The 21,134-nt window shown below is 43.9% G+C and overlaps 1 protein-coding gene across 4 annotated transcripts in view; it reads left to right on the plus strand.

Annotated features, from left to right (window-relative positions):
* Nucleotides 1-21,134, plus strand: part of LOC110836787 (uncharacterized) — a 648,071-nt gene that overhangs the window by 81,993 nt on the left and 544,944 nt on the right. For 3 of the 4 annotated variants that reach the window (XM_087340440.1, XM_087340434.1, XM_087340433.1), the window contains exon 1: nucleotides 7,400-7,587. The exons of the other annotated variant lie outside the window; for it this stretch is intronic. The gene's annotated coding sequence lies outside the window, so the exon portion shown is untranslated. Of the gene's footprint in view, nucleotides 1-7,399; nucleotides 7,588-21,134 lie in introns of those variants that run through there. 4 annotated transcript variants of the gene reach the window in all.

Genomic DNA, 21,134 nt, shown 5'->3' on the forward strand with positions numbered 1-21,134 from the left:
ACAAATTATTACAGCTCATAAAAGTTTGTAACGTTGAAATCGAGCATTGAATTAGTTAATACAGTGACACGATTAAATTAAGTCACATTTACGTAAGCACGAAGTCCAGTGAGGTGACAGGTGTATGAGCCAGAAGATTCAAGCAGTGCACTGGAAGCCAGAAGGTCCAGGTCTCAGCTGACAATAGGAAAAGTCATTTAAAATTTTACTCAATCGCATCTTTTGGACTGCTGAAAGGAGAGTTTCGAATTATAAAATTTGATGATGTTGATGCGAAGATGAAATTAATAAATGGTGCAAGAATGACCTATCCCCCCGCCGAACGTATTTTGTTCTGATAAAGTGAAGAATCTTGTGGTTTGTTCGAGAAGATGTGTTAAAACCTGGGGGTCTTAGACTTACACGAAGAAACATGGCTGACACACGGTCAAGCGCTGTGTGGATGTTTTATCGCGTCTTGGAATAAAACTGCTTATAAGTTTTCATTTACGTGGGTATAAAGAGTTAATTTTCTGTTCGTGCGGTCGAACTCGAAAAACCCCTGCTCCGCTGTTGGGGGGATTTGAGTGCAGCTCTCCACGAAACTTTACAAGCCAGAAATTCAAGCGAAACACCGGTCTTCGTCTGAAAGCTGGGCCTAAATGCTCGCTAGTTGCTCTCTCCTAACAGCTCCCAGATTTTGCGGTTACCTAACTTCATCTTCGTCACAGATTTTACGCCTCGCCTGGACCAAACTACGAAGCAGCGCGTGCTACGATGCACATGGCGGCAAGCGATATTACAAGACCCTAGACTCTGCGATGTGGCGCAGCCCCCCAGAGATTCCAGATGATGATTCTGTTCCTTCAATTCTTTATTATTATTAGTGCGCTGTATCAACGGTCAGAAGGCCAATTACAGATAAGCGCAAGAGAGGAACACAAGAACACAGTAAAAATATAAAAGGTGAAACAAGCAGAATGTGTACAATCACGTGATTGTAGAGGACATTTATACATAAAGGCAACAACAAATTTTAACTTTCCAGAAATGTGGATTTCGAGTGTTCCGTTCGCTGTTCCTGTACCCCACACGGCCGTGTGCGTGCGTTCCCTCCCGCGATATTCTCATACTTCTAAACAATTCACGACGCAGCAGATTAGCGTAGGCTACGCTTGCGTGTCTCATGTTTCCTTAACTCACGACGTGTCGAATCGTTTGATATTTAAGTCCGGTTTCCGTTTCCTTTGAAGACTACTACAAGGTTCGTGCCGCGGCAACGTTGACACGGTTCAGAACACCTAAAAAAAATCTCGAAAGAAAATGTGTGCACTCGAGTACAGTCCTCTGACTTCGGGGGGGGGGGGGGGTCTACACCTTCTCTAGGAGGGTTAATGGTCGAATTACAATAAACAGAAGCTCGGGAAATTTTTTTTCCGAACCGGAAATCCTCACGCGTCTTTTGCAGCGTGCATTTAGAGGAATTAAATACGCAATTTTCGATAGTTCCCACTTTGGCCACCAGATCGCACCACCTCAGTGCCTGCCTCACGACTTTCGTCATAGCGCAGTTTATAATTTGGTTGACCAAATGTGTTTTCTTCTATGTTCCTTTTCACAGTCCTAGGATTTGTCGTGGACGAAGCGGTTCATGGTAGACGATGCTGTCCCCTCGTTGGAGTACTGATTCAGAGGAATTAATATGCAGAAGGTGGCTGTCTCCTGGATCTTGAGCCATGTAGTCTGGTAGAAGTTTACCGACGTTTCAGAGGTCCTTGTTCTTCCATCATCAGGCCGATTGTCACCCTGACGATGGAAACGGCAGCAACGATCACCGAAACGTCGGTAAACTTCTACCAGACTACAATGCGCAAGGACCCAGAAGACAGCCATCTTCAGACCCACCGCCGTGGAAACTTCAAATCGTACAATTAATTTGCAGTAACATTGATCTATGCAATCGATTTTATTTATTTTTCATATTCTTGGCTCTTCTGCTGAGTTCCATGTCCTAGTGCAAGGAGACTCCTGCTGTCAGCGCACAATGTGAACAACGAGAAAAAGGAACTGGACTTGAACCTGTGATCCCAATGCTCAGGAACCCAGAATGTGCGCGTCTCGTGGCCGATCAGATCTCCTCTGGGTTTTGTGACGAGACAGTTCGCCCAAGGAACGCTCAAGTGTCGGAAGTTGTACGTAAAACGGAGATCAATATAAGCAAACCACAGCACAAATAAACGTCAGTAGCGCGGAACGAATTCATTTTATTGACGGCAGGTACCAACTTGTCAAAGTCATCGATAATAGAAATTGAACTTGGCTGTTTCAGGGTGGAACGATTTTAACAGATTGTCGTTGGCGGACGCGCGTTCAATATAACAGGCGTCTTTCTTAAAGAGAACGACGGATGGTCCGAGCTCCGAGTGTGCCGCGAAATTTTGTGGAAAATCCAGTCGCTCTCCGCATTCTCTGTCGGTCTGTGTGCACGCACAGAGAGAGAGTCGTCTCACATCCCCCGGTTGGAATGCAATTGGATTTGCAGCTGGATACACACGAGGTGATCGGACTGTCTAGGTACGCCGTGTGCCTAAGGACTGGCAACGTCCTAATAATTGTTCCCTGACGGTCTGCGAGGCTGTTTCAGAACAGGACGACCTGGAGAGTATTTTGAACTGAAGATTAGTGACGAGGACTGCGAATATGGAGCTGTAAGAAAACAGTAATGCTGTCCCGCTGAACGTCATGTGGCGCTTGGGGGGAGAGCTGTGTGTAGCTCCTACTCATTCTTAACCTCGGCCCTATATAGGGTTGAGTGGTCAGCGTCACACCCCGGGAAAAGGACCCCGGTACCCATTGGATAGGAGGCTGGGTGGGCCCCAGAGCCGGTCTGGACGCAGAGGCTAGAGGAAAAATCCTCTGCCTGTGTAGGGAGTCGAACTTCCGCCAAGTATGGAGCAAATCGGTTTATCCATTCTCCAGTTGTAAGCGAACAGTCACGTAAATGAACACGTGTAGGCCTATCCACGATTTAAAATTTATTTTAGAGATAATTCACACACGGGGAAGGCACTTTTGTAATGTGGAAGAATGCTGTTTCCAATTGCTGTAGGGATTTTATAGTTTTACTCAGTTTTTGAGGGCGGGCTGGGTTTATGGATTCTGTGAAGTGCCTGAGACAAACAAAGAGAGACCGACGACCTGCTAAAGAATTACGCTGAGCCAAAACTGAATGCTGTTAACTAAAGGCATTTTGTTTATTCATTTGTTTCGTTATTATTTTTCTCTGAACGACTTTGGCGATCGTCTTGTATTATGTCACTTTCTTTATTTCTTCTGGACTTTATCCATTGTCTGTTTTTAAGGAATAGGGGAAAATATAACACCAGGAGTACTTTTAAGACAAAACACACTCAACGTGATGGACTCACAGGAACCAAACAAAGCATCAGGACTCTGCAAGTAACAAAGTGTATTTACAGTTCTCTCTGTGAGTGTGGGCAAAGATATACAGAAGGAACGGGCAGACCGTCAGAACTTGGAGTTACGAACACAAACAAATTCTAAAACAAGAATTACTGGAGATATCAAAACGAACTCACCGTATGGACCGGGATGAAGTGAAGTCCGTTCAGAGGAAGTGTAAGCAATCTGCCCACGTGACGCGCCGGAAGTTCGCAACCGAATTGTAGCCGGTTGTTAGGGAGGAGGTCAGAAGGAGTCAAGAACACGGGATCTCAAAACGGTGTGTAGGTCCGTGATCTTCTTGGGCTCAATTTTATCATCGTTGACTTCCAGAGACATTAATGTCAGACTGAGTTAAGAGTAATCTCGACCGTCCATATCACTTCATGGCGAGTATTATACGACCTGGTCTTTATTTTTTATTTAGTGTTCTGTCTGACGACAGGTCCATATGAACAGGATCCTTCCATCCTTTTCTCTTCTCGGACTGGGACCTGTTCATATACGTTCTTGGCAGATGATCCAGAAGTGGTTTGCCATTGCCTTCTTCTGTGTGTGAATGAAGTAATTGTTGGGATGCCACGGAGGAAAACTACGTGTTGCCTAGACCACGGCCTTGCCCAACACAAGTTATAAATTCGGGCACCGCCGGGAATCGAACCCGAGACCCCAGGATTACAAGGCCAGCGTTCTGACCGCTAGACCACCGTGGGAACGAGGTCCTATTGTAGTTTTTATGCGAATTAGAATTGGTTTATGCATTTTAAATTCCTGATTTTTACTTTATTTTGGTCTTATTATTTGATTTGAGCTCCTTTGTCCAGTCTTGCTCTTGCCAAACCCCTGTTCCGGATCGAAGTGCCCCTGCACTTGTAATAGTGCATTATCTCTCGCAGATAAGATCCTACCGCCGTATCCAGCAGGGTAGATGTTCTCCCCCCCCCCCGTTACGTTTCACCTGAAGACAAAGTAAGATCCAGTGAATATTACATAAGGTCTACATAAAATTCATGCATACAGTCAAAACTGTGTACACATTAAATAATACCAATGAATGAATGTTTTTGTCACTGATGATGACATCTTGAGGTCGAAACGCGTTAAAAATGGCACAAAGTGCTATTTAATTTGTAAACAGTTTTGATCGTGTGCATGATTTTTATATATCAATACACTGCACGGTATGCAAGGTTTTAAGATGAGGTCTGTAGTTGAAGTAGCGTCGTTAAATAGACTGAAAGTATTAGTTGCAGACGAAATGAAGCTGCGTCTTTGTTGTGACGCTAAAACCCACCGGATTGATTCTTGCCGTCGCGTGGTGTTGACGTTTGTTCGGTTATTGTTAGGACAAGCGACAGGGCGCCCTGATGAGGACCAAAACGGAGTCGTAACAGCAAGAAGAACTTCGCATATCGCAGCCACAGCTACTGGCTGTACGCCTACACTGCGTCGTTAAACGCGTTGCCAGAATCCTACGCGAATGATAAGATCTCTTAGACTTGTATGAAGATCCTAATTCGAAAATGGTTTAAATGAAACTAATGTCCGGCTACAGCCAATTAATTGTGTCTCAGATTGGAAGGAAACGAGAAACATTTTAAAACTTACGTACAGACGTTTTCCACGTACGTCGTCGCTTCTGCTGCTGTAAGGATCTGCGTCTTTTGACTGCTCTGTAGACGATGGAAGACGATTACACTCTCACACGCCCTCTGTAAGTACACGGTGAAACGAGAGCTTCATGGCGAGGTCGTTCTAATGTATTTCTCCTTCTGCCCGCTTGTTTTATGTTTAAAACTAATGTACGTGTCTACGCAAAGAGTCTACAAAGAGCTACAAGAGCGAGGAACGAAACTTCATAACATTTTTCGTAAACAATCCGTTGCAAAGACAGTAACAGAGACTTAAAATAATCGTAACCCGACTTAAGCAGTGTCATCACGCCTTGTATTTGAAAAAATTATCATGATCTATGATTCTATACTTAACTAAACGAAGACGAAGTGTTTATAACCTCCGTTCTGTGCAATACCTCTGCTATTTATTAGTGTAGTGAAGTGTACACATTGCAAGCATTCATTGTGATGTGTGTGCAGTTAAGCAGTTCTGCCAACTTATTTGTATCTGCAGTGAACTTCAAAATATGTCCAAGGATGCCATTTCATATCGAATATTTAAGTTGTCCCAAATTTGAGCACTGTTGTTAATAGCTTGACTGGCACGCCTATCAAATGTCCGCGTATGCTGTATGAACATACGGCGGACTTGTAAAACGACGTGTTTTTAAACACCCTGTAGTGTCAAGTTAACTGCCGCCCAGGTGGTGTGGTTTTGAGCGCGGAGAGGCACAGAAATAGTCACCGCTGGAAGGGGTTTGTGGAAGAGCTATTTTTTGCAATTCTTATCAACGCCAAGAGAAAAACGTATCCTCCTAACTTCAGGACGAGTTTGAAGGTTCGGCCACGATGCAGTCTGTAGGCCTGTAGCGCAATGAACTCGCACTCAGTTCGATACTTAGCGGCGTCTGTCCATTGCCGGCGTCTATAACTCTTGGCAGCGTCAGCCTTCAGTTTAAACTGAACACGACTCATGGATCCCTTCAACGGGACAAATCACACCTAGTTGGCAGTTTTACTCAGTTCCACCACAGTGCCAATCAAATTGGCCGTGGCTACGCTCCGTTGACGGTGAACTTCTCGCATCGTTCTAAGTTGATGCAGACCTGCACAAGCATTGAATAATGAACAATTAATTGCTGTGAACTGTTTGTGTTTGCGAAGCAATTTGGATCCTTCACTATTCGCCATTTATTCCATTTGGCGTCGTGAGACCTCTGCGAGCAAGATGGCTTACCGTTCAGTACGATAAAAATTAGTCGTCGCTCGTGTAAAACTCAAATTGACCTTTCTCGGTGTTACAGTATCGTAAAATAGGTAAAAATTAGCACTGGAACTTATAAAACAGGTCATTACCCACTCGTCGAGAGCCTCCAGCATTGATCTCTTCCGACGTCTTTAAAATCAACAAATTTGTCATTACTAAATAAGCTAAAGGTCAGTCGGTGTGACCTTCGCCGATGTGCTCAGTGCGTAGTACAACGGGACAGGGCCCACTAAGCTGCAGCGAGTACCTTACCCTGGTGGCATGCACTGACGATGAAGACAGTAGGGTCCTCTGACTGCACGGCAATACATCCCAGAAGACAGCCGTTTTCATCATGGCGTAAGGAGATTGGTCAGTCCTCAGAAACCCCTCCGAATTTCTATTGGGACTCAACCCCCGGGGCTTATGGCGACGAGTAGAACGATTTTCTCGTGGCACAACACGTGTTCATGCCCCGGACAAGATTCAAACCACTGAAATACTTTTTGTTTAAATCTTGTCAGTCTAATCACAATAAAATTTTTAATAAAAATGAAAAAGTGATGTTCTAATGTAAATCGAACATTTCGATAGAGAATATCATTTAATATATTTTAAATATTTAAATGTTAATTATGGTAATATTTTAATATTTTTAATAGGAATTTTATTGTGATTAGACTGATAAGATTTAAACAAATATATATTTAGCACAATATGACGCAACTTTACATCTCGCTGAAATAATTCTTTGGTCATAAGCGGCTTGACGAGGAGACTTAGATGTCAGCAGTTGAAGTGGGCAATAGGCCCGGACAGGAAAGAAAAATTGTTGTGGTGGCATTTGCTCCGTCCGTGGCGACGGGTACAGAGTCTTCCCCCGTCCCCATATCAAAACTGCAGCGGAGCAAGTCACGATACTACCAATGTCAGGGGGGCGGCTGACGGCGAAGTGATGAGGGGGGAATGGAGGGGAAAGAGACACGCAGCGAGAGAGAGAGACAGAGACATCGAACGCCCCTCGCCCCGTCAGCCCCAGCCGGCGATGCGCCACCGACTTGTAGCTGCTCGCTCGCTCGCCCAGTTTGAATGCAGGTGTCGCCTCAGTGTGTGCGCGGCGTTCGATGTGGCCGGTGTTGAGCTCGGCTCTGCGCGCGAAACGACTTCGCTGTTAGACTACGTTACCACATTAGTTAGAGGCTGTGTTAACCACACGTGTTAGGAGAACCAGCCTTCGTGCCCAAGAGTTATCAACCGTCACAGGGGCGAGGAATGTGGAAACAGGTCTGTTAAATTAGCTTCTCTGTGTAATAAAGTTAAGGCGGGCAGAGACTTCTTGCCGTGTTGGTGGTTGTCTGTGCATCAGGGACGAGTCGTAACTGACGCCCAGTGCCTGACCCGTGGGAAATATGACGTAAAAGTCTTGTTTGGTGCCGGGAACTTGCCTCTTCATGTCCGTTACAGCTATTAAGATATTTATTGCTCCGTACATTATTTTTAACTCTCTCTAATTACTGTTTTTTATGTCAGATGGTTAATTTCTGCACGAAACAGATGGCTTTACTTTTGATGTTGGTAACTAATAAATAAATTAGTGTTAACAAAATGGATTTTTTGATGCCCGCGTTCCCGTCTTAAGTTCTTTCTTATACGCTGTTAATCACGTGTGTGTTGAAGATACAGATTGACAGCTTGTTAATTAGTGGTTGGGTGAGGTTATGGATTCACACAGCAAATCTGTTTGCTACTAATACGGGCACAAGTTCTAATAGGCGAGACGAAAGCGGTGTTGATGACATGGAAATGTCAGTAGCCTCCGTCTAATTTTTCGATAATACAGCTCGTTGGTTTGCGGGCAGGGAATTTATAGGATAGGAAGAATGTGTTTGTGGTCTGGTGTAAACGTTTCACTGAAATGGTTGTTATGCTTGTATCCCAATTATGTTTCTGCAGAACACGAAAGAGGCAGCACTCGCGAACGTTGGAAAGGGAGTCATTTCTCCTTTAGTTCACCGCGTATTAAAATGGGGTTGCTAGTACCTGGGGACATGATTTGCGCGATTGTCAAGAACTTACTCACGAATTAGTCAGAAATCAAACCTGACTCTAGTCATAATCATTTACATGTTCAGCTGTTAATGTTACAATGTAATGACTATCGATGTGGAATCTCGGGATGCCATTGAAATAGGAAATGGTTTTTTTAACACCTGACTTAGAAGTAGCCGCGCGCAAGGAAATTAGTTGCAGATTAAATAAGTAATGGGTAAGAATGCATGTGAAAATGGTTACCGGATAATTGGGCAGCAGCTCTTGAAGCTTGTTATTATTATTATTAATGTGGTTAGTACTGCACGCGTGGACTTTATTCTGACGTGGCCGCGCGCCAAGTTCAGCAAGAACTATGAGTTCCATCCGCCTTGTGCATTCCCATTTGACTATTTTACAGTTGACCATCCGAAAAAAGTAATGCTGACGTAACAGCTACCGTTTAGGGAGACAAATAATAAACGTAAAAATATTTTGTGTAGATTAGTAGAGCGAATATGCAGTTTGGACAGAATCTTAAAATGTAAATCGCGTGGATTTATGAACGACATTTCCTCGTAATGTAAAAGTAGCATTTCGAAAAGCAAATTGTATTTCTAACGCGATAAAATGAGCATAGCGTAGTAGGGTTTGAAGTGTAAAGATGGCTGTCTTCTGAGTTGTAGCGCCGTGTAGTTTACCGACGTTTCAGAAGTCCTTTCTGCCACCATCGTCAGGGTGATGAATAAACTTCTGCGATATTACACGGCTTTACAACCCAGAATGCATCCATCTTCGGAACATAGCTGATGAACATTACATAGGGACGATCATTTTACAATTTAACTACGTATTTTATGAGCACAAACGAATTCGTGAATGGCGGACAGAGCAGTCGGTGTAGTGACCGGGTCACTTACTGGAGGACCGCAGGTTGCTGAACCCTCTGTGACATATATAGGTTGAGAAGTTTGAAATGATTTGGTAGGAAACACTTCGGTGTCCGAACGCGGTTCTCCAAATTAAGAGACCACAACGTCTGTGTGTTCAGTTCAGCTGTTTGGACTGTACCTGTTACGTAATCAGGGCGTCAGATTACTTGCACTGGATTTCATGAATGTAATTTACGTTTAAACTTAAACAAGTTTATTATTCGATTCAACCGTAACTGACTCTGACGCCAGATCATTGTGTCAGTGAAATGACATAACAGTGTAATTGCAAAAATAAACAAATGCATTTTTAAAATAAAATACAAACACTAAAAAATTGTGTAAAATTGAATAATGACCAGTACGAAAACACAACATGATTCTGCGATATAAACTCTGAGCATTTTTGTTGATTTTTCGTTATCGTGTACTGTACCAACTGACAACAGCACCGGAGGAGATGAAAGTAATTAGAGAAACTTCTGTTTTCGCGGTTTTGTGGTTTAACGTGAAAATGTAATTCAGTTTCTCCCGAATACAAAACTTTGCTTGTAGAGGCTTCTTCACAGCGATTGGTTAGTAATGCTTTTTATGATGCCGTATCTTAATGCAGGAAAGTGTTCTTTGAAAAACGTTTATTCACTGAGCTGCTCAGAATAACCTCTGACTTTAAATACCCTGTCCAAAAGAGCCTGCAGACGAATAAGGTCCACACGCCCACACCTCCTTCTTTAAGATACATTTTAATATCATCTTCCATCAGTCAGTTAGCGTCATGATAAGTTCCATCTGACACCCATCATCAAGAGCAAATACATCTTAAAGTAGATCTGTACTTAGCTTGTTCTTTCTTAAGATAATTCATAAGACAATATTAGTCTCGTGTAGGTCGAAAATGTTTTTCAAGATAAACCATAAACACTTGATATTCGGTTTCATACTCAAAAACCTAAATTTTATACGGCAGAGATTTTACTGAAGTTGCATGGATTTTGTTCCGTTCTGTACATTATAGAAGATCGTGTTTTCCTTCGAAACAATTTGATTCTTAATTGTTTCGGATTTGACATTAGTGTACGCACGTGACTGTGGTGCTGTTCATGACAGTGCACACAACATTTTAGCGAAATATGTTTACGTATGTTATAGCGTGTCGGTAAGATTCGATCTAGGAATTAAAATATTAAATACTATTCGGATAACGAGCGTTTCTCATGCTCGAAATTTGGTTAACCAGCCATTTAAGACTTCAAATATGTAATAAAATTACGAAAAACTCGGAAATCGAGACGTGTAAAATGCCGTACTACATCATGCATTGGTCCAGACTTTCGTCTTGCTTTTTTAATGATTGTTGCCTGGAAGTCCTTCCGTCTGCCTCTTCCAGACTTGAACGGAGATGCTGTTACCTGTTTCTGAATTCGTCTGGAGACGCCGAGAATCGCTATAAATATTACCCCCAGTGCTGTCAGCAACGCGTATGAGGCTCGAGATGCGTTTTCCACTTCTTTATTTATTCTTCTTCTTCTTCTTCAACTATTTTCGTCCTTTCTCGATCATAATTTCCTTCCTCTCTTTCCTGTTTGTGTATTTTATTTGTCGCACGTCCTTGCTTTATTTTACTGTTTACGCGTCTTTCGTGTTTCCTTCCCGCCCTCATCTTTTGATAAAATCGCCGACGGAGGTGGAGAGCGCTAATTGGTTTCTGCGTTCTTTTCGACGTTCGCCAGTTCTGACTGTCTTCGAGCGTCGTGCGTCGGGATGTTCCGTGATGTCACGTCCCGTGCGATCGGTTTGCCCCTGTAGTTCGGTTACCCGCCGTATCATCACACTGCAGTAGTGAAATTCGGGTAATATCGGACTCGTATCAGGACAGAACACGACCGCGTATTTGGTTTCGCGATTAGCAGGTTTCGCTCTGCGTCCGCATTTACTGAACCGTGCAATGGGGATTCCACAAATGAATACTAATACACAGGCAGAACGGAGTTTTTCTCTTTCAAATACAAAACCTGGAACTGTACATTTTAGCGGCACTAGTATAATCGATAACGCTACTTTTACTACACGCTATATGGGTTATTCAGCGATGATCTACCAACAGCTGAGATACTGAACATGTTCGTTCAGTCTTAAGACAACTAACTGGCTTGTACTCAAGATCCGCGCTCGGCCAGCTAACATGGCGCGGCTTCTCGTCGTCTTAACCACTCGTTAAAGGCGAAACTCGAGGGAGTACGTAGGATTTGATGTTCTCACGATGGTCTTCTGGGTTGTAGCGCCGTGTAGTCTGGTAGAAGTTTACCATCGCCCTGATGATGGAGACAGCAAGTACCTCCGAAATGCTGGTAAGCTTCTACGCACTGGCTCCCAGGTTACTTCTTTCATGTCTAGAACTCATTCAGTGCTAAGTGGCTTCTGCAGTTGATACAGTGTTATTAAATAGCCGTCAGCGGAGACCGCGCGATGTTTAATGACGTACGAATCGTAGTGGTGCATGCAGGAGTAAGCGATGATCTTATTGAACTATCGCTCTGTTTCCCTGAAAAGGCCGTCCGCTGGACACCGACATTCGGAACATCCGAATTTCGAAACGGGAGACGTCAGTTCGATCCTCGGAGGACACAGTTTGGCCTGTTGCGGTTAGGCTAGACGAACGCTGAAATAAAGCTTTTGAAGTAATGTGCCCGGAAAATGATTTTCTAACTGAATGTCGCAGTCGAGTGATGAACACGTTGGGATTCCGGGCTCGAATCTCGGCGCTCGGCTTTATTCTCTCTGATATTACCATCATTCATCCTCAGTCCCTTAAAACAGGCCACGACCTCGTTATTTAACGTCGTATTCCGTTTGTCGTTATAACCTCTTTAGTGATAAAGCGTCGATAATCGACTGAACAGTCGACCAGTGTGTTTGATACTGTGTGGTGTCGAGTGTAGGAATACGTTGAGATTCTAATGTTTTTAAAAGTACAATTTTCTTGATTATTGTGTAGGTTAGTTTTAGCCACAATAAATCTTTCCTGCTGTGTGTTATGATACTGAAGCCATGAAATTTACTTCGCAAAGATCATCAGAGCAGTGGGCGACCGAGTTATCTCAAAGTTACGAAGTTACGGATGCTGCGTTATTCACCAGTAAGAAATACTCATAGGCCTTCTGCGAGTAATATGAATCGAGTATTTCACTTTTAAATTCAAAAATGTGCCTGTAAATGTTATATACAAGAAGTAGGGTAGTTGGTAGGTCATGATCCAGCCGTAATATTTATAACTTTATAATTCGACATCCTCGTGTCTGCACCAGGGGGCGTGGAACTAGGTGGGAGAGGGTGCAGCGGGGAAGATTGAGGGAGGGGGTGACTTGTCTGTGGGGAAATTGCACTGTAAATACCACTTTTCACCATGTAATATCAGGATGACAACTTCGAGGAAAATGAAATGAGCGGGAAATATAGCACGCGTGTCAGACATGACATTTGGTGGGAATGAGATAGGAGTCGGTCATTCGCGAGGCTTCTACCTACACGGAAAGACGCGCCTACACAAACCTGAACCGTGACGGTATTTGAACCCACGATCGCAGTTATTCGTGTGAGAATACACTGTATCTCAAATAAACAGGCGCAGATGTCTGAGAACGCTGCTCCATGTTGAATCTGCCTTTCTAACCTTTTGTGTCTGAGGCGTCCTGGGAACGGTGTGCTGCTGTGTTTATTGCAAACATTTCGATTTTCAGTCGTTCGCTGTTGATTACAGCAGGCTGTGCAAACGATGTCTTGTCCGGCCAACAGGTTCCCTTCTGCTCCCACAATGATCGCTGACTATGAATACAATTAAGTACCGGGTTTTATTGGTACGTTGTTTAACCGTGCAGTTTAAACTTCGAAGGTTTTATTGCATCGAGGCAGTGGTTCAAAGTCCTGCTTGGAATTCTGGGGATTTCCTGGTTCAAATCTCCTCCCGAAGCCTAGCTCTTTCGGCTGAGGAAGATCGTGGTTTTAATCGGTCACTCCGGGCATATTCTGGGATCGGAGTTTTCGATTTCCCTCGTAGTTTATTGTTTACGCTGTACAGTCTGAGCTACTGACAGCGTCGTTAAATAAACAACTAATGAGGGGGAAATCCTCATTGAGATGGTGCGGGCTGCGGTGAATTGAAAAGGCGAGTAAAGAAAGAGGTCGTGGTCTATTTTAGAACGTTATAACGGATTTCGTACAGAAGGTCCATGTATGGTTTTCCAGTTACCACTGTCCTCGGCTGCCCTCGTGTTCCCGTCGGTTCGGAGTCTTGTATCTGGGATCTGAACCTGGTGGTGACTCTGACTCGAATGTAACCCAGGTCGTCAATCCTGTCCACAGCCCATTCGTGACATGAAGGCTTAGGGAGTACCTCATTCGAACTCTGGAGGAGGTAGGGTCTGCACATTCTTAACCTTGACACCTGTTGGACGTCTCTTTAACATCGTCAAAAGAGGAGACGCTGAGGTGGGGGGGGGCCCTCGGTGTGCGTCATAGATTGTCTACGCGTGGTGGTTTTGCCTTTCCCGGGATTCGAACTCCTGTGATCCATGCGGTAGCTGGGATCTTTTCTGTACTAACTGGAAAGAAGTGTTTTGTTTGATTGGTTGATTTTTTGTTATTTATGTTAGGGAACCTGATGAAAGGTTGTAATACGTCATACTTCCGGGCTGTAGTTATCAGGAAATGCCCAGGATGCCTTTGCCGCTGTACACGGGCGTCCGATTTATCTGCGCTGTGCTGACTGGCTGCCTGGGTTTTTGCTGATAGCGGCCACGCCAACTTCTGTTCGTCACGAAGACTGGCCTCGGACCTGCAATTCTGGGCACTCGCTACGATAATACGATCTGTCTTTCCGCCTGTAACAGCTGAAATGATTTCCACTGCATTTGGTGTCGGGGAGAGTAACTGGAATGTGCCAGTTTGGTGAGATACCGGCGAACGCCCTAGAATTGTCGAGTTCTTGTGCTGCGTTGTCCCAAAACACGACCGGAATGTCGTGGCGGAAAACGGTCGTGTTCCTGCCGAGAATCGAACCACGATAATGGCAATCGTATTCGGTGACTGACAACTCACACTTTCCCATATCCTATGAGTAATGCGGAGGGGAGGGTTTCTGTTCTTCGTAGACGCTGATCGCTTACCTGCTTTCAAATCCGAGGGCCGTTCACTTGAATTCCCAAAGAGCGTAAATCTTCATAATGTAGGACCGTTCGTCACGGTCGAGAGGTTGGCACTCCTACTTCTGAGTCGGGAGGCCCCTGGTTCGGATCTCCGCCCGGAGACATGCTATCCTGCCTGAGGTCTGCCGTAGTCGTTTCCAGTTTCCTCAGACAAATTCCGTCGGGACAGTTCCGGAACTTGGGCGCTGTACAGTCTGAGCTCCTGACTGACCACAAATACAATTCGGGGTGTGGAGCGTTTTGCATCTTTTCCCAGGCAAGTAAGTTCCTACGCGTGTTTTACAGAACTCTTTTATTTTTTATTTCCCTCGTCTTTATTAATTGGGTTTCCAAACGAGGAGCTTTTTATAACACTAGCAAACACGTTTTAAATTTGTGTAATGGGGGACAAAGTACTTCGACCGTGAGCTGGAAATTGTTTCAGTGGATTATATGCAACTCTTATAGAAATAATTCCCAATGTCGGTTTATGTAACGGCGGTGTTCTGAAAACTTTATGAATCAAAGGAGAGACTTTACAAAGGAAAGTAAATATTTGAAACGGTCCTTTGAGACGGGAGTCGAAGGGTCGATACAGAAGGTCGCTTTCCTGACAGACGTCACGTGACGTGAGTAAAATTAAATTTGCTTTGTGATGTAACTACGTATGAATTTTTTCTTTTGTGAATTGCTGGTCTGCGTGCGTGCGATTTTAAGACATCATAAAATTGCTAAATGTGTACTAATTGCGTTTGTGATCACATGCGTGTTCACATACACACGCAATCATGCAAATTCCATTTGGAAAATAATTTGCCTTCGGCCTTTTGTATGGGTGTAAATCCTGGTCTTTTCTTAGAGGAAGAACGCAGACCGGGGGTGTAGGAGAAGAGGGTACTGGGGAGAATATTTGCATCTAAGAAAGTTGAAGTGACAGGAGGCTGGAGGATACTGTTTAATGTCTGTACTCTTCACCAGGTGTCACCAGGATGGTAAGATAAATGGGATGAGGTAGGCGGGTTGTGTGACGCGTTCGTACATAAGCCCAAGGGGAAAAGACAACTCGGAAGACCCAGTCGTACGTCGGAGGAAAATATTAAAATGGAGGAGATAGGATTTTGGTTATGAACTGGATTTGTCTGGCACGTGATAGGAACCTGTGGATTCTTGTGACCACGATAATTAACCTTCTGGTTCCATGAGAGGAGAATTTCTTAAGTACCCGAGCGTAGATAATTCAACTTCTCAAGAAGGACTCTGTTCCGTGTGGAGTTTCTAGTTTGTTGGTTGGTTTATAAATTATGACTTGCATTACATATTTATTGTCGTGTTTAAAAGATTATTACATTGATGGTTAGTAAAGCCTAGAATTAAGTACCACATGCCAACGCTCAGCTGTCTGCTTGCTTCGAAACGATTAAATTATGAGAAGAAATTTCAGCAGTTTAAGTTAAATAACAAGAGAGTGAACGTGTCACGTAAACATGGACCAGGGCAATGAGGATCGGAGACCTGGTGGCCCAAATTGCTCTCCGCAATTGACACCTCGATCCGACAGCGCCATTTTAATGCTTCAGGGACTGTTATTTTCGTGGAGTCGCAGCATCTCTGAGTTTTGTCCCGTCCGAGTGGGAACACACTGTAGCTCAGCTTACACTGGGCGATGTCTTGTGTCATTTAAATATCATCGCGAATATTTAGTGACTGCGCCTAGTAATAAATAAAGGTTAGCATGAACAAGCTGAAGGACTATAAAAGAAAATTTGAAGAATAAGATCATACGAGCTAAGTGTAGGCGCGCGGACTACTTTTTATAAGTAGAACGGAAAAAGGGCATTACAGCCTTGTTACAGAGTTGACGGTCCCCGATTAGGCCCGCGGTGGGGGCGTTGGAAATATATCTTTTCGCTCGACGTCCGTAATAGCGCTCGGGTCACACCCAGCGCCGTATCCGACGTACGAACTGCTGAGGTGAGGAAGGAACAGTCGAGTTTTGCCAAAGTACGTTCATCCTGCTGACCTATTTTAATTTCACGTCCTCAAGAGTTTCAAATGTCATTTTTGGAATCGTCCATCATGACTCTGGAGTCGACGCAATGACTGCAGTGTAATTATCTCTACAGTCATTGTTCGCTTCATATCTTGGGCAGAAGATTTTACTGCCATAAAACAGTGGTATTTTAAAATGTTTTTAGTTTTTGGTTGGTCACCGCGGAAGAATACCCGCTTTGTATCCGAAATCCCCCAAAATATGTCGATATTTTGTCTTCCAGTACAGGGTAATATTATAACGGAACTATGAAGTGTTCCAGGAACAATCTCATTTGGTTCGCCGCTCTCCTACCAAACATTCGACGCCAGATGACCGTCGTAATTACTTCTGGGCGAGTAGGGTCTTCTCTGCTGGCGAGCGGCCCTCGTGGTAACTTCGTTGAGCTGCTCGGATGTTTAACTTTCTCCGTTGACAATTTAGATTGCCGGAGCCCGAACAACACACTTGAGAGAGAGCAGAATTGTTGCCGCCGGCAACTCGAATCTGGCAGTCGGTATACGGAAAGGCGTGCAAGGAATCTTTTATGTGTTTTGGTCTGTTTTGTTCTTTACAATTCGCTAATCTCTGTGAAATGTGACGGGGAAAAGTATAATTTTGAAGATATCCGTCTTCTGGGTTATTGCGCTGTGTAGTCTGGTCGATGTTAACCAACGTTTCAGAGGTCATACTGCCTCCGTCATCAGGGCGATGATCGCCCTGATGACGGAGGCAGTATGACCTCTGAAACGTTGGTTAACATCGACCAGACTACACAGCGCAATAACCCAGAAGACAGAAATCTTCATATTCACCGCTGTGAGAACCTCAAGTCTTACAAGTATAATTTTATCGCTGTAGCATACTGTGTGGTGCAGTGAGTTTGTGGCTAGGTCAATCTGCAAAATCGGGAGGCTGTATCTTTTTATTTCATAATATATAATGAAGACGGATGTATTTTTGCTCTTATGTGTGGTGGTTGTTAAGGCTTCATCTGTAAGAATATCTGCACTTTATATCGGCGTTCGACTGTCGATTGGTATTTCATATTCAACTATGAAGCAATTAAGTCAAAGTAGAAACGTCTGCGATTGCAACTCCTTGTTACTTTATTGTACGTGGTAAATATACACGATTACCGGAGGGGTTCAGTGTTTTTCTGAGAGCGACAACTATTGGTAGTTAATGGTAACTACTCCCATTTGTTTTCAGAAGTCTTGACTTAACAAACAGCGCACGAATTGTTTAATGGATTAAACTTTTAAATACTCCTACATAGGAAAGAGTTGTAATGGCTGTCTCTGCCATTAACTGTTCGTGTACTGACGAAGGTTGAAGGAAGGTGAACTATCTATACATGTGTACGTAGTAACGAGCAGAATGCTTAATATTAAATCTGTCTCGTTGTTTATAAACCTAACTCGAGACGCCAGTGGAAGTAGCAGGAGACGACGTCTGTTGGCGCAAATAAACATCCGTTTTCCGAAATAAGTTCCAGACGGCTCTCGGCATTAATAGCTCACCGTCTCTCGCCCTTGTTATGCGATTCTTTCTTTGTGGTGCCTGCAAACAATGTTTAAGTAGGCTCAAGCTTTATAATTCCGGCTGTTTTATCGGGTCTGCTTTCAAGCAGCGGAGGTTTGAGTTTTGCTTTAAAATATAAATAAAGGATGTGAGTTTCCGTCATTCAGGAGCGGAATTATTACAACAGTCCTAAATTTGTTACACTAAGTACCTGAAATAGAGTAGTTTTTGAGTAGTCACTCAGTACTCATTGAATCACTTAATAAGTTTCCCGTATTCACAGGACTCCGCTAATGGCATGTATCCTTAAGCCAGATGAATCCATTCCACACTCTCAGATCTATGTTAATGTTATCATTTCATTAGCCTGTCTCTCCCAAGTAATTTCTTCCTTAAGATTTTTCGACTAATTTTTTTTATTTTTGCATCTTTCCCGTGCGTGCTACATGTCTCTCTCATCTTATTATTCCTGATTTGATCACTGTGCGGTTTTCTCCGCACTTATGTCACTGTTTCACCAAAAGCTAGTTACAAGGACGCGGTGGGCAGATTCATCGCTTAGGTGCAGACGCCGCCTCTCGGGTCACGACGTTCACGGACGCATTTGTGCATTCTGGAACTGTAAGGACTGAACAAGTGGAGGATGGTGAAGCTTTCTCGTACAAGACGAAACGGAATTGATGCTAAAGCAGGCCACAAAGGCGTATCTCGTGAGACTCTTTGCATTTATGTGTTTAACAACGTTTCGGCGAAAATTTCACTTGCCATCTTCGAGGTGAATGTGTAGTGGGGCGAGTACTGGAAGCCTGATCGCAGGTTCTGATTGGTGGAGCGGAGGACTGAGCCGGCGTCCAATGGGAGCGGAACATCCGGGGGTGAGAAAGGGCTGTGACCCTTACGTAGTTGCGGGGATTGTTCAGGTATAAAATGTAAATAGGAGGCCCCTGGGGGTCAAGGCGGTAGTTCGCAAGGCTACTTTGATTTCATCGCAAATCATTCCCATTAATTGCAGACTGGCGTCTTGGTAACAAAGCGGTTGCGATCATAAGGAACCTTCCAGCCTCATTCTGGGAGTAGAACACGAGCCTCGTGTTTGTTGCGTATATTTAAGAACCATTCTGTATATTCTTGAGGAACTGCGTTTCTGCTGTAGGCCTGGGAGATTATTTAATTTTTTTTCCCCAGACTAATGGCATGTTCGGTCAAGACCGTCTTCTTCAGAATCCCTACCCGTTCACCATTCATGACAGTATTTCCGTCATTCAACGCCGTATTCACATTGAATTTTAGCAGAGTCGCTTAATCTCTGGTTTATAGCGTAAGAGTCTGTTACTGGTAAGTAAATGTCCCCCTTCGCCGCTTACCAGCGACGAAGGTTCAGTCGGTATGGAGCAAAGGCGTGAAGGGACGACGCGATTGCAAAGAAATACGAAATTTGAGTTGTTTCATTGCTGCTTCGCTTTTTGTAATAGGCCACAACATCTCCCTGTTCCTTTCAGATCATCATTTGTCATCCTGAACGTGTTCTTGTGCCACCAGGCAGTTGATACAACGTCTTAAAATGCCAAGCCGAGGACATTTCACCGCCACAACCAGCATTAGGAATACTGTAACATATCTTATGTTCGATCTGAATGTTTTGAATCGTATAAAAGTTTGTAATTTTTGTTTTTTTACAAAAGCTTTAATATTTACATTCCTCTGTCTCTTTATGCATTTAAAATAAAGCCGTTTTCGTATATCTAAGCTCCACCCGTTGAAAACCACGACTTAGATTCCAAATATGACGCTCTGTTTACTCCTTCTGTTACGAAACGTGTTTTTCTCGATACCTTGTGATGAATTAGGTTCTTAGCTCAGCCTTGGAACTACGTCGGGACTGATTCGGGTGCCTGAAACCTGTTCGTGGTAAATAACGAGCGGAGTGACGCCCAAAACCGAAAAGTGGTCTTCTTGTCAAACCTTGGGATTGGGCGGTCCCGGGATCAAGTCACCGTCGGTGGAGTTCTTTCGCTCCGTCAAAATGCGTTGATGGCAACTTAAAATATGCCACGACTTACTCGTTCCTCGTTCTTGATAATTTGACGGTATGTCGACTGTGCAGCTGATAAAGTGTTCTTAAATTAGCTACACCGAGTAATAGTAACAAAATCTCAGGCGGGATCTATGGGAGACAGGAGTTGAAGGAGACTGGATTTTGTTGGCCCAGGACAGAGTCCGGTGGAGGGCTTTGGTTAATTCGGTGATGAACCTTCGGGTTCGGTAAGCCATCTAGTTGGTTGGGTCCACTATTTGGGAAGCCTGAGGGGAAGAGACCTCTGGGGAGACCTAGACGTAGATGGGAGGATAATATCAGGCGGGATCTATGGGAGATAGGAGTTGAAGGAGACTGGAGTTTGTTGGCCCAGGAGAGGGTCCGATGGAGAGCTTTGGTTAATTCGGTGATGAACTTTCGGATTCCGTAAGCCATCTAGTTGGTTGGGTCCACTGTTTGGGAAGCCTGAGGGGAAGAGACCTCTGGGGAGACCTAGACGTAGATGGGAGGATAATCTCAGGCGGGATCTATGGGAGATAGGAGTCGAAGGAGACTGGATTTTGTTGGCCCAGGACAGGGTCCGATGGAGGGCTTTGGTTAATTCGGTGATGAACCTTTTGTGTTACCTAAGCCATCTAGTTAGTTAGTTAAGTATTAGTAAGTAATAATAGGTGTATACGATATCCGAACCCGAATCTAGGAAGCGAATAATTTGTTTTCCCTTCTGTTCGTGCTTCATTCTCTGTGACTTTGCCTTTTTAAAATAGAATTTCGTGATTTGAAATGGCGACTGCAGCATTCTTGATTGTGGCGTCCTGAATATGAGTACGTAGTTTCTTCTCAGACGACCGCAGTTTACAAAGTAAAAGTAATTCGCGAGTTTCAGAACAAATTTTACAACAAAATCCCCGTGTACGTAGCCCTGTTTATCTGTTACATTTTTACCTTCTAATTAAAATTTTTCGGTTTCTAGCCGGTGGCTGTTCGCCGCCATAAATGTAGCCACACAGATTTCGGTTTGTAGGAAGACGAGTTGATTCCTGCTTACGTAGTTCTGTCTGTTACAAACTCTGTTTACGGACTCTGCGTGAGCTTTTGACATC

Source organism: Zootermopsis nevadensis, unplaced genomic scaffold, assembly GCF_977971745.1.
Source record: "Zootermopsis nevadensis isolate Lab colony 2312 unplaced genomic scaffold, Znev_1.0 Znev_ptg000061l, whole genome shotgun sequence".
NCBI classification, from domain to species: Eukaryota; Metazoa; Arthropoda; class Insecta; order Blattodea; family Termopsidae; genus Zootermopsis; species Zootermopsis nevadensis.